The following is a 12,748-nucleotide window of genomic DNA, read 5'->3' on the forward strand; positions in this document are numbered from 1 at the left end:
CCCCCGCCCCAGCGGGCCGACGCCCCTTGGTCCGCACGTGAGCCACCGCGCTCCGGCACCGCCTCCCCCCCCCCCCCCCACCCCCCAAGGCAGCGCACTGACTAGTCGTGGCTCATGACGTCATCGCCTGGCGCCGCCACTCCTTTCTGAGCATGTGCACGGCCCCTGTGTGCGCTGATATCCGATGCTTGGCTGCTGGGACGATGCTGGGGCAACTTGGCTCACATGCGAACCAAGGGGCTTCTGCCCGCTGTGGCATGCGTGCCATAGGTTTGCCACCACTGCCCTAGTAGAACACTGACATTTTTATCTTTGTCTACAAGTAAAGCACTTTAAAACATCTTTACATACTGTAAGAGGAGCACACAGAAACCTAACAGCATTTGAGACTCTTCTAAGACAGTCACCATGGCTGGCTGGGGATTCTGGGAGTTGTAGTACAATACATATGAAAGGCTGTCACATAACGTCTAACGTCCCTGAAGGCAGAGACGGAGTGGCCAAAAGAGACTATGATCTCAGATGCTTCAATCACGTTTTGTATATTACAAGATGAAGCAGAATATATGAAAAGGTAGGAAAGGTTCTTCATTAAGGGCTGAAGGGAAAGGGCCACCATTTTAGGCCTTAACTGTTTCGTGTCTTTGTATAGCGAAACCATTTGAATAGACAGGATTTAAGTCAGCACAGTTTGAACAGGTTTCTGTGCTAGAAGCAGTGCAAGATAAATAGAAGGCGCATTCCTGCATGTACAATCGTTCCAGGAAGCAATTTCTTTAGAGCTTGTCCTCAAATGTGCCTACACCCCTTCCCCAAAATCACTTCCAGTAAAAGTTATTTGTTCCACCTGCAACTTATGATAAAGTAGTATACATAAAGATTATGTGGTATGTATATAGGAATGAGCATCCCATGGGCATCCCCACAATCTCAGCTAGGATATACAAGGCGGGATACATTAGTATGTAAAAACTGGGCAAGGCCTGCAAAATAACCTGCTGCATGTTAAGGGCCCCAGCTGTACCACATGTAAAATTTAACTTGTAGCATTTATCCACCGGTTCCCAAGCCTGGCCCTATATGAGGCCTCAGTAATGGCCACTGCCAGAGGGAGGGGACTGGGTCCACCAGGGCACAAACATTTCGGGTGGCACTCCAGCCACTCTCCATCCCCACATGGACCTGAAATGAGCTAACAAGCTGACCGGCCGGGTGGGAGGCACAGGAAAGCGATGCCCTCTTCTGCACATCTCCAGACCACCCAGGATCCTGCGGCCACTATCAGGAAAATCCACTCTACTTACTTCCTTTCCTACACCAAAGTTTGCAGTGGAGCTTCTAATATGCCTCTCCATTGGTCTTTCCACCCCTCCTGCTTATGCCATAGAGACCTGTTCAGGTTGCTTTGTGTTTTTTTACAGCCACTGCTACTGGCCAAGGATTCCTTTGTTGTTAGTCTAATGGCCCAGGCTCCTTGAATGAGGTTCCCATCAGGGGGAACTGGAAGCACCCAAGCATTGCGGAGGGGAGAGCCCTCTGAGCAGACAGCGTGGGCAATCAGCAAGGGGCAGACTGGAGTGTTTCTTCCTGTTTCTTCCTTTGCTGGGGCTGGGTGCATAGCCCGAGGCCAGGCTCTGGGATGCCTTCCTGGGAGTGCTGGCTTGGGCCGACTGACACACTCCTTCAGGGGCAGCAGACAACCTTCCCCACTCCAAGGACCAGAGCCCATACTGGAAGATGACTGGGTGGGTATGTCCCATCTGTGGGTCAGCACAGAAAGGCCACTCTGTGGGTCTTCCTGATTTCAGGCCTACTCGGAAGCAACCAGCAAGCCCTGCAGGTCTCATCAGAAGTAGAAGGGTACAGAAACCAGAAGAGGGAATACGCAAAGCAATATAGCAACAGCAAAGCAATATAGCAACAGGAAGGATATGCAGGGACTCCAGGGAGCAAATAAACATGCTTCCCCCTTTAGTTCCATGATGCATGCAGTTGGCAGGGGAGGGTCAAACACCAACTTGCCGGGCACATGTGTTTGCAGACTAGAAGCCAGGAGAAAACGGCACATGCAGTAAAATACAAATGCATACACAGCACAGAGAAACAGCACAAAAGTGAGAAAGGTCACACAAAACACAATAATTATTTATACTAGCTGGGCATACAGAATGAAAATGTTGGCTTTTACCACACTGGTACTTCAATGGGCAAACACCGGGAAGATCCCAGAAAAAAAGAAAATTGCTTCTATTGCAAACATGCATTCTATTCATTGGAAAGGTTCCACAAAATTCCTACCTTTCTTCAAAAAAGCTGAAAAGAGCTAACAGTTTAATAATGTAATTAAAGCATTAAATTAGTGGCTTAAAACAATACAGCAACAATAAAATTTATTGAAAACAAAATAACCAGACACAGTAAAAACTAGTTAACTCAACACGCTCCTGAAAGGGAAGCTTTTTATTAATTTCCAAAATGCCACTGAAGAGTGAGTGAGACTAGCCTTCCTCGGGAGAGAGTTCTCCAGCTAAGCCATTGAGAAGGCCTCCTCCTTGGTCCTAACTAGGTACATGTCTAGGGTCAATGGGACACAGAAAGGCCTCTGAAGATGGTCTCAATATGCTGAGAGGTTCATATGAGAAAAGGTGTTCCTTAGAGATCCTTTTTCCAAACCATTCAGGACTTCAAACATTAGTATCAGTAGTATTTTGTCCAGAACCAGAATGAACCATGTAACTATCCCATTAAGGAAGTCACATGCTGCCAGTAAGAGCCCCCCCCCCCCCCCCGCCCACACACACATATTCTGAACCAAAGTGTTTTAGGGCACTAAAGGAGGACAAGGAAATTATGGAGAAGCAGAATGAATTATTTTCAACTGTCCTTACTGTAAAGCATACAGGACAGATAATCACTATTTTATTGAAGGAGAAGCCCTGCTTGGAAAGAACATAATTTCTACAAAGGTAAACCCTGTCCCACAAATCTTTTAGAGTTTTTTGAGAGTATCAGCAAACATGTGGACTGGGTATCTGGTAGTCATCATTTACCTGAACTTCTGAAAGGCTTTTGATACAGTACCTCCTCAAAGAATCCTAAGCAAGAAGTAGCCAGGTTTGCTGATGACACTAAATTGAAACAAAAAGAGACTGAGAAACTCCAAAAGGATCTGTTCAAACTCAGGAAATGGCAAAAGTGGTTCAATGTAAACAAATGTAAAATACACTCTGGTGCAAAAAAAAGGTCCCAAATTCAAGTATAACATAAGAGGACAACTTGAGTAAGAGGAACTATTGCAGAATTACACATGGTGCAGAGAAACTGGAGCGGGAGACATAATACTAGAACCGTGGGTCATCCCATGAAGCTGACTGGTCACAGATTCAGGCAGATAAAACTCCTTGAGGCAGCACATAGCTAAACTGTGGAATTCACTCCACAGGATGTAGCAACGCCACCAATTTGCATGGCTTTAAAAGGGGCACATTCATGAAGCAGAAGCCTGGCGATGGTTGCCAGTCCTGATTACTGTCTGCTCCCCCCAGGATAACAGGCACCATGCTTGTGTACAGCAGTTGCTGGGGCCCTTGGGCTGGACACGCTGTTGCACTCAGGGCCTACTCAGCTTGGCCACTGGGTAAATAAAATGCTGGATTAGATGGACCTTTGGTCTGTTCCAGCAGAGCTCTGCTATTCCTACTTTAATAACAATTCCGTGTATATATGCACTATTTTTACTTAAGAAGTCCCATCTCCAAAGCACATACACCACTCAAATCAAAGAGAAGGCTATTCTGTGTTAGTAATGCAGTCTAAGCCTTAATTCATGGTTTGTTCTAATATGTAACTCACTGGATATATGACATGCAGCTGGAAAAACCTATACAAACTATTGTGTGCAACTGGGATTATGGGCTTTAATGAAGAACAATGCTGTTCCTTAAAAGAAAGATGAGAAAATAAGAGGAAAAAATGGAACATCAGGATGATTAATGTTTCCTTTCCATCCTCATACTAATCACATATTATTGGGACCCACCGTCTGACAGGTCAAAGCATATCTTAATTCAGCAGTACGTGGAGACACAGACAACTGGCACGTAGCCGTACAAATGCTAGTAAGCTGGGTACGTGTCTGCGCCACACTTCCTCTCAACATCAGAATGTCTGGTTTTTTCAAGATGATCAAATCGTCACCATCTAGAACTGGGTGGGATGTGCTTGGAGGCCTTCGGTAACATTTCTTTAAACCACGACTGCTCTCTTGCGTCGGCTGCGTCCTTGGTTCTGCACTCTCATTTAGTCGCCCACAGGAGCACGTGTGCCCATTCAGCGAGAGGAAGCCTACTGTAAGAGATGCAGTGATCCTCAGACTCTGACCCACCTGAGAGCCCAGTTCTGGTTACGACTTCAGCTTGACACCCGTGCTGATGAGATATTCTACATCAGCATTACAAGTTTAGTGTTTAGAAGACACACCATGACTGCTGCCTTATTTCGGATGATGCAAGAAAATGGATCACATAATCCCATGCCATCTTACAATCATCATTGAGAATGTCGAGTTGAAGGACCTCCTCAAATTCTAGCAAGAGTTCTGCCAGCCCGAGGTCTGTACCTAGAACCTCAGTGTGGCAAAGGGCTTCATTATTTGGCGACAGATCAGCATCGAGTCAAGAATGCAACAAGGATGTCATCTGCTTGGGGAGAGATCGCATAAATCCAACTACCCCCACACAATCCGTCATTCAGATGGATTACCAAACTGATAAGTTCAGCCCTCTGTGTGATTTAATGCTCACTACTGTTCCACCACACAGACATTCCAAGTAACCTATGAAATAAAGGTAAACCATGAACTTTTGCATCTTAATAGACTTTCTGCTATGGACACCATCACATGAAGGACAGGGACAAAGCCGAAGCCTGGAAGGTTATGGTTAAGAATGCACTGAGACATGCTTTGGTGAAACTAAGCATAGTTAAGGGCTATGCATGCCCATTATTTGGCTAATAAATGCTAGATTTTACTTACCTTTAGTGAACAGGTAGGGGATAGTTCGGAAACTGAATAAGAAACCATTTCTTTTTGTGCTATGAATTTGATGTGCCACAAATTACTTACTTTGGCAGATAAGCATATGTGAACTGTTTTAAAAAGACATTACCTTGCAACTTTTCTGGACTGACTGGTAAGCCCAGCTTCTCAGCAACATACTGCCTTACTTTGTATATTTGACTTTTCCTGCCATCCATAATTTTTATTCAGCAGCTGCTGGTATCATTGGGAGATATGTGCACATGTAACACAAATGCACTTGGTTGACTTTTTGAGGGTCTCTCTAGGTCTGGTGTCAGTGCATGGCACAATACACCGCAGGGCTTACCAAGACTTCCTCATGCCCTAGGCCCTCCTTATCAGGCCATTTCTTGCTATTTTTAATTTTCTGTGGAGCCGCAACATAGCATTGAAAATTCTGTGGCACTGAAAATTAAAGTGGTGGTCCATAACCGCTTGCCCTGCTAACTGCTTGCTCCATAGCTTCGTGGACACACTGAAGGAGGAGGGGCTCCACAGAGGATACTTTGCTAAGGGCCCCTGAAAGCTGCAACTGATTGTGGGTTGTGTAATGGCACAAGGCTTATAAGAACATGGCAACACCAGGCAGAAGAAAGAGCTTTTACAGTTGGATCTTGAACAGCATGAACATCCCCACTCCCATTTTAGATTCTCTGGAAACCTGGCAATCCTAGTAGAAACTTGCAAGTCACATTTCTAGAAGAATGCCAGCATCTGAAAGAAAATAAATTTCGTAGGGAGTCTGTGCAAATAAAATGGCAAAATCAGACATTCAGTTTAGATGCTATATAAAACTGTGCCCTTTGCCTCCGACTCACAATGAATAAAAATGATATAAAGAAGCAATGAACATTCAATGTTTCATATTTAAAATATGTTTTTGTGAGGGAAAACAATGTGGCATAGAAATAGAGCTGAATCGTTCTCAAAGGATAATGCCAGCAACTGCAAGATGTTAGCTGCATTGTCATCCAGGTTTCAAGGCAGGTTTTTAATTTTCTCTTATGAATCACAGCGGCTGGGGTGAACGTTGCCATGAAAATTCATTAGGAGGAGGAAAAAAAGTTAACTTCCACTAAAATCTGCTCAGTTCTCTTACAGACTTCTTGCACTTGTTCACAAGAAGAGCGAGTCTGCCTTCCTGCTAAGCCTCACCTGCCCTGAGTGATAATCCAACCAGAAATGCTGTGAAATTGGACTTCCTTCTTCATTATGGAAGCAAGAGGATATTCTCCACATACTCTGTAAACAGAGGTGATTTGAAACAAGGGCTTTAGAAGAATAGGAGACATGAATTTCTCACTACATATTTGTCACTTTGCGCCCCAGTCGCTGGCTTATCCAAGTGGCGGGAGAGGGTGGGGAGAAGTGCAGGTAATAAGCAACGGCTGGTTTTCGCACTGAATCAGCCTGTCCTATTTAGCAGTGATGTAATTTCTACCGTATGAATAAGTGGGAAAGTGGTGCAATTTGCCTAGTTTATAGCCTGCTGTGAAGTAGAGAAAATCTATTTTGGTAGTACTGGTGTCCTGGCAACCCAGGCAGGAAAGATCCGGGTTGAGGGAGCTCCCCTCCCTGCCACTCCCCCTCTGAGGGCAGTGGCCCAAGGTGCGCAGCCAAAGGCTGCAGACAAGAGGCGGGGGAGATGCCTCCCATCATTTCATCTGGTTTAACCAAGCACTTTTCATTTCCCATGGGGTCTGGCAGTGCATGTGTTTTTTATGTATTTCTCTTGTATGCATTAACTCCTTTTATAGCCCAATTGTTCCGCACTGAATGGATCCACTGCTCTGACCCTGACTGTGAAAAGTACTATTGGAAAACCCCCTTTTTTTTCTTTTTCTTTTTCTTTTCTTTTCTTTTCTTTTTTTTTTTTTTTTTTTTTTTTTGTGGTGGTGGTGGGGAGGCAGCAATCTTAGTAAATTTAACAATTCTGTGAGAAAACACAGCTCCCATCAACCCTTGGCAGCGGGGTAGGGAGGGGCATAGGCCACAAGTAGTCCTGCTCCTGTTATAGCACATTTTTGCTCACTGGTGAAGTTTTTCAAATGTTCTCCTAGTATTTATTACAACTAGGGAAGCCTGATTTCAAAACATCACTTTTAAAAGAACCCTGTTTATATCAGGCCCTGTCTTCTAATTCTGGAAGAAGAGGTTATTATTATGGGCTCAACAGCCATCGGCTTCACCACACACCCCACTCCCTCGATGCACCGCTTAGCACAGACCACGGAGAGGTATGCACCTCTGTACAGGGCTGTAGGCATTCAAGATAAACCTTTGAAAGCAGAGGATGCAAAGGCAGAGAGTTCTTTGTGAGCAGTTTCCTAAAGGGTCAGAGGAATGGAGAAAACCCAACAGAGCTTTCTCAGGCACTTTTTCATACAACTTCTCCATCTACACAGGCATCAAGAAGAAGGGCCTTCAGTGCATCCCTGGTTGCCCCCAACTTCCCACTGAGTCCCTCATAAAATGAAATGATGTTTTAAAAACTCCACATCTCAAACCAGTCAACATAGTTGCTCCTGCCCTTTCTTGGCTGTATTCCACTCTCCCCTGACCCTACAATGGCCTTCGGGGCCCGCTCACCTTGACGCAGCTTCAGCTCCTGGCCAGCCAGTGCCGCCAACCCTGCTACCTCATTCTCTTCTCCCTTTCACTATTGCCTTCTCTTCCCATTTGTCCCCTGCTCCAGGTGGCCATGTCATCTTCGGTCTACCTCCCCTTCATTTACTACTGAAGTCCTTGTGCCTCCAGAGGAAATCCTGCAAATAGCATCATTTCTGCACAAGGCATCCTGGGGCCACAGAGCCAGATTCCATAACCCACAAGAGGTCAGTCCAAGGGAGCTCTTAGACATTTTGTCATGGAGGCTGCCTGCCACCTTCTGCTTCCCTTTAAGCAGGGAAGGAGGAGGCAGTACCATTATGCAATGTGAAGCTATGGCCTCAGGCAACAGATACGGGAGGTGGCAGCAAGATGTCAGAAGAGGCCTGTGCCTCAGATGCAGAGGAACACGGTGTCTCCCTATCCATGCTGAAGATTAAGCTGCCGATCCAATTGGCTTCTGTAGGTGGAATGGGAGGGGGTGCCATCTTGTTCTCTGCCTTAGGCAACAAAATGTCTCAGGCTGGCCCTGAGCAGGAGTGGCAGCGTCAAGGCAAGCAGTGCTCTGCTTCCTTATGAGCACTGCTGCTAAAGCAAGTCAGCACTCACAGAAATCCCTACTTCTTACTAGGGATGTGTGAGGAATCTGTTTTGGGGATGTGAATCCACTGGCTTCTCTGGGCTTGGCTCTGCAAACTCCGCCCTCTTGGCCAGCGTGCCAAGCATCCGTGCAAGGGCTGGCCGGGAACCCAGCCCATGTGAACACTGCAAGCAGCATCCCTCTTCTGTGCATACAACTCGCAGCTTTTGTCTGCATGTGCTGCGGAAGAAGGTTTCTGGCTGCACAACAGACTTCTGTGAGAGTTCACAGACTTCCTCTTGGCCCAGTTGGCTTCCTAAGCAAGGGCCAAACACAAGAGGTCCGCCAGAAAGAAGAGGGATGGGTGCCAAGGAGGACCATCACAGTGGACCAGTCCTGCACTGATAATAAGGCTCCACTGATTTCAAACTGTCTGGCGTTGTGTGTGTGTTACTGATAGGAATGAACCCAACCGACAGTGTGAAAGACTACACTTGACATGCCTAAACAAACAGATGCTGAAGCCTAAAACTGAAAGGGGTTCTTCCGGCTTATAAAAGGCATGTTGATAAAGGCCCCTCACAACCCCCTTGCTTGCTCTGGAGTCATTAAGTAGCAGTGAATTTGTTAATCGCTCTGTACCATGTTACTCCTAAATTACCAGCTCAGCCTCTATCCTCTGCACCCATTTTGCATGACTGACTAGCGGCACAAGGCAAGTAGCGACCATTGCCCAAACCTCCGAGCGGACCTGAAGGAACATGCCAGTACAATGCAGATGGAATCTAAGCACAGCCATCAGTTACCCAGAGGTGATTCCTAATTAAAAAGTGGCATATGGTTAACCTTTCTTCAGCAATTCCCCCATCCTCCACTGCAATAAAAATGACTCTGATATCATAAAGCATTATGGCTTCATTTTCAGAGCCAGCACAAAGTGACCGTAGAGATGTAAAACCTAAAATACTGAAACAATTTCCATCAGCAACTCTCCCTTTATCTCTTGATTTTATCATCACTCAAAGTACTCATGTGAGAGGAAAAAAATGAACTTGTTAGCAAATTATAAATTCATTCCCAGTATGGATCCCATATTACACATCTTTTACCCATAACTAGTTTTAATGAATGTGTCTAGCAAAGCACTATCAGCAGCCCGGAATATATAACGAGCCCAGCCCAGCATGAGCTGGGGACGCCCAAGCGCAAACCCCACTTGGGTATGCAGCTCTCTGGGTGACTTGGGGCCAATCGCTGTCTCTTCGCCTAATCGGCTTTATCAGTTGTTTAGGACAAAATTAGGATAAAGTAGGGGAGGGGGGTTAAATCACACAGCTCACACAGCGCTTTTATCACAGCTTACAGTGATAAAAACGTGTGTTAGTCCAGTGGTACAGCTGGCCTAAAGTAGCTCTGAGCTGCACATTGAACAAATATTTAACCCCAACCAGCACCAACAGGCCTGGCAGAATAATTCCCAAATTATTTCTATTAATGTATAAACATAATGAGTAGCCCTTCAACCCAACTAGGGCACCGACAATGACTTACAACTAAAACTTTCCATGCTAACAGCCTCCTCTTACAAATGTAAAAGTCTGCAGTTGTTACATAGAAAGAGGACACCCAAACACACCTTCTCTCCCTCTCCCCCCTCCCCTCCCCCTCTCTCCCACACACCCCTCCCCTTGCACACCCACAGGTAATGTGCGTGCATCCCCACACAAAGACAAACCACACCCAATGGCACAGGAACATGGACAAGGAGGCACAGACCTCTGGGGAGGCTCATGATTTTTGCAAGGGATCTTCCCACAAACCACCAACAACTCACAGGGCCCTTCTGTGTCCACAGAAGAGTGCTGAGATTAGATTGTTGTTTTCTTGGCATCCTGTGTAAAAATCATAAAGATGCACGTTCTATGCCATAGTGGCAGTGGCACACAAAGCTGCAATAGGGACATGCCAGTGCTGACGTAAAAGGCACCCATGCAAACCCACATTTTAATGTGCTAGAGCTGATTGTTATCTTTTTCCTTTTCTATGTGGTGTGGGTTTCAGCCTTCTATGACTGGCCATGCTTCCAAGACAGCGGTTTTGCAACTGTCTCCTTTCCAGTAGCAGCCATTTTGTTGTGCCAATGACATTTATCTCAACATTTCAAATGTCCCCTGGGGTGTGTGTGTGTGTGTGTGTGTGTGTGTGTGTGTGTGTAAATAAAAGGATTGGGACACCTGCAGAAGAACAGGTTTCGTAATCAACTCTTGAATACCAGACGTTGCTTGAAAGTTTGCAAGAGGTTACCTCAAACAACAACTAGCAACAAAGGGCCAACATCCCCAAAAGAGAGCTTGCCCACCATAACTGAGGGCTCAACTCCATGTGACTTTAACATTCAAGTTAAGGGCTACAAGCACATTTAACAGAAAGCACCTGGGGATAGGACTGATAATTGCTAACACGAAGGAGGAATTTGCCCTCTTCCTACCCTGCCACATTGCTAAGGCACAACCTCTCCCCTGAAGGTGCCATTTGCATTAGAAGGGAAACCACCAACCATGGGCACAAATGGGAAAATTCTCCCCGCTGCTTCCTATGCTCCAGATGATTATCAGTCCCATCCCACCCCGCACCTCTCCCCAGCTCTTGTGTGTGCATGTTCAGCAAAGCTTTGTACTAGAGCTTCAGCGGTGAGTCTGCTCAGTTGGGAAACTTAGCTAGGAGCCCAAGGTGCGCCTCTCTCCTGGTTGACTTACACATGCTTCCCTTATGCCAAGTAAGGGCTCCAGCTGGACACGGTACAAGAACCCGTGAAGCCTGCAGCCAGGCTCACTGCTCTGTATCCTGGATGCCATGGAAGGCCGTGTCAGGGCAGGCCAGCAGGTGCCTGGCCCTCAGACATACAGTTCTGCCAGATCCTCTGGCCAAGTTCCGCTAGCAGGCCCCGCTCCCCTCCTCTTACTCCAAGGAGAGCCTCAGCACGGACAAGACTAGACCCCATCGTGAACGGACAGCACTGGCAAGATACCCCAACATTTCCACAGCAGTCCTTTGTCAAGCAGGTTAATACAGAAAGATTCTCTCTAAAGGAAACAAGCATGAAAAACACAATGTGAACTTTGCCCAATGGCACATCAAACATCTGTTCTATAGGTACTTCATCAGCCATGTAAATAATCTTTTTAAAAATTTGCTGTCCCTATCTCCATTTTATGTAGCTGAAATATTAGTAAATATCTGGTTAGATGCTATAGAGTCATTGCAAAGCATATCCTTGCAATTCCAGTATTAGAAAAAATGTGGCTGGCTCCTTGGGACCTGAGGCAATTTTTTTCTGAAATTTCTGTTCACGACCCAATTTGGTCGTGAACTGAGGCGTTTGTAAGCCGATGTACCACTGTACTTCCTACAGGACTGTCTTACTGTTAAGCAGGACAGAGTGATCCAATTCTTGTTCTCTTTTGTTTATATTTGTACGGTTGTAGGAGCACATCCATTTGAGTGTTCTGCTTGAGACACTAAGTGTCCTCAGCCATCCATTCCTTCTTGCTTCCTTCCCATTCATTTTTTTCCCTTTCACCTCTTCCCATTTTCATATCTCCTGGAACACCTGCCACAACCATCAGATCTACCTTGCAGGCTGATCTTAAGTTTCTAACACCTTTGCCAGTGCTGAACAGTTTTTGCACCCTTTCCTCCTGGTCCCCGCAAAAGTTGGAGAATGCAATTGCAGAATAACCAAAGAACCAGCAAATCACAAATATTTATTTTATAGATTGCTAAGCATGTGAGAACACAGGATCGTACATCTTGCCTTTCAATCTGGAATATTTTGAATTGGGAACTCTTTTTGGAGACTTCCATCCAACTACCTTTGTTGGCAAGACTTTTTTTTTTACTCTCTTGAAATAACTTTGCAGCAAGCTTGGGTGTGGAACCAAAGCAGTGATATTCCCTGCTGTCAGATTTCTCAGGCCAAGAGATTCCCTGTTGTTATCATCCCGTGCATAAACATTACATTGTGGGATTATAAACACCGGAAAAGTTCAAGATGAAAATGAATTCAGGATGGCGCTTTTTTGCCAAGATATTTCTTTCCCTAACAGGATATAGCCTTATAATTTTTTTAGGCATATGGATTTTAAAAGAATTTAAAATGTCATTGGGTTGCATTCTGGGAGTATAAAACTTCAGGGTACAAGGCCACATAGCACCAGATAACATTGGTCCAAATCCACTGGAAGCAAAACAAATCTAAGTTCAAAACATAAATGTTTGTGCTTCCAAGCTCAAAGTATGCTGTGTTAATGGGTTATGTGGAATGATGGTTGCTTAATCGGTTGTGTATTTAGTTAAAGAATGTTTTTTAAATGATAAAGGGGTGTGTGCATAGTTTGAATATGTTGCTCTTGGCCCTCCTCTTACAGAGGGAGTTGGTAAGAACATTTTATTTGTCAATTGGGAATGTTATCCCCACTTCC

This window comes from Varanus komodoensis, unplaced genomic scaffold (genome assembly GCF_004798865.1).
Source record: "Varanus komodoensis strain SLA01 unplaced genomic scaffold, ASM479886v1 scaffold23, whole genome shotgun sequence".
In the NCBI taxonomy this organism is placed as follows: Eukaryota; Metazoa; Chordata; class Lepidosauria; order Squamata; family Varanidae; genus Varanus; species Varanus komodoensis.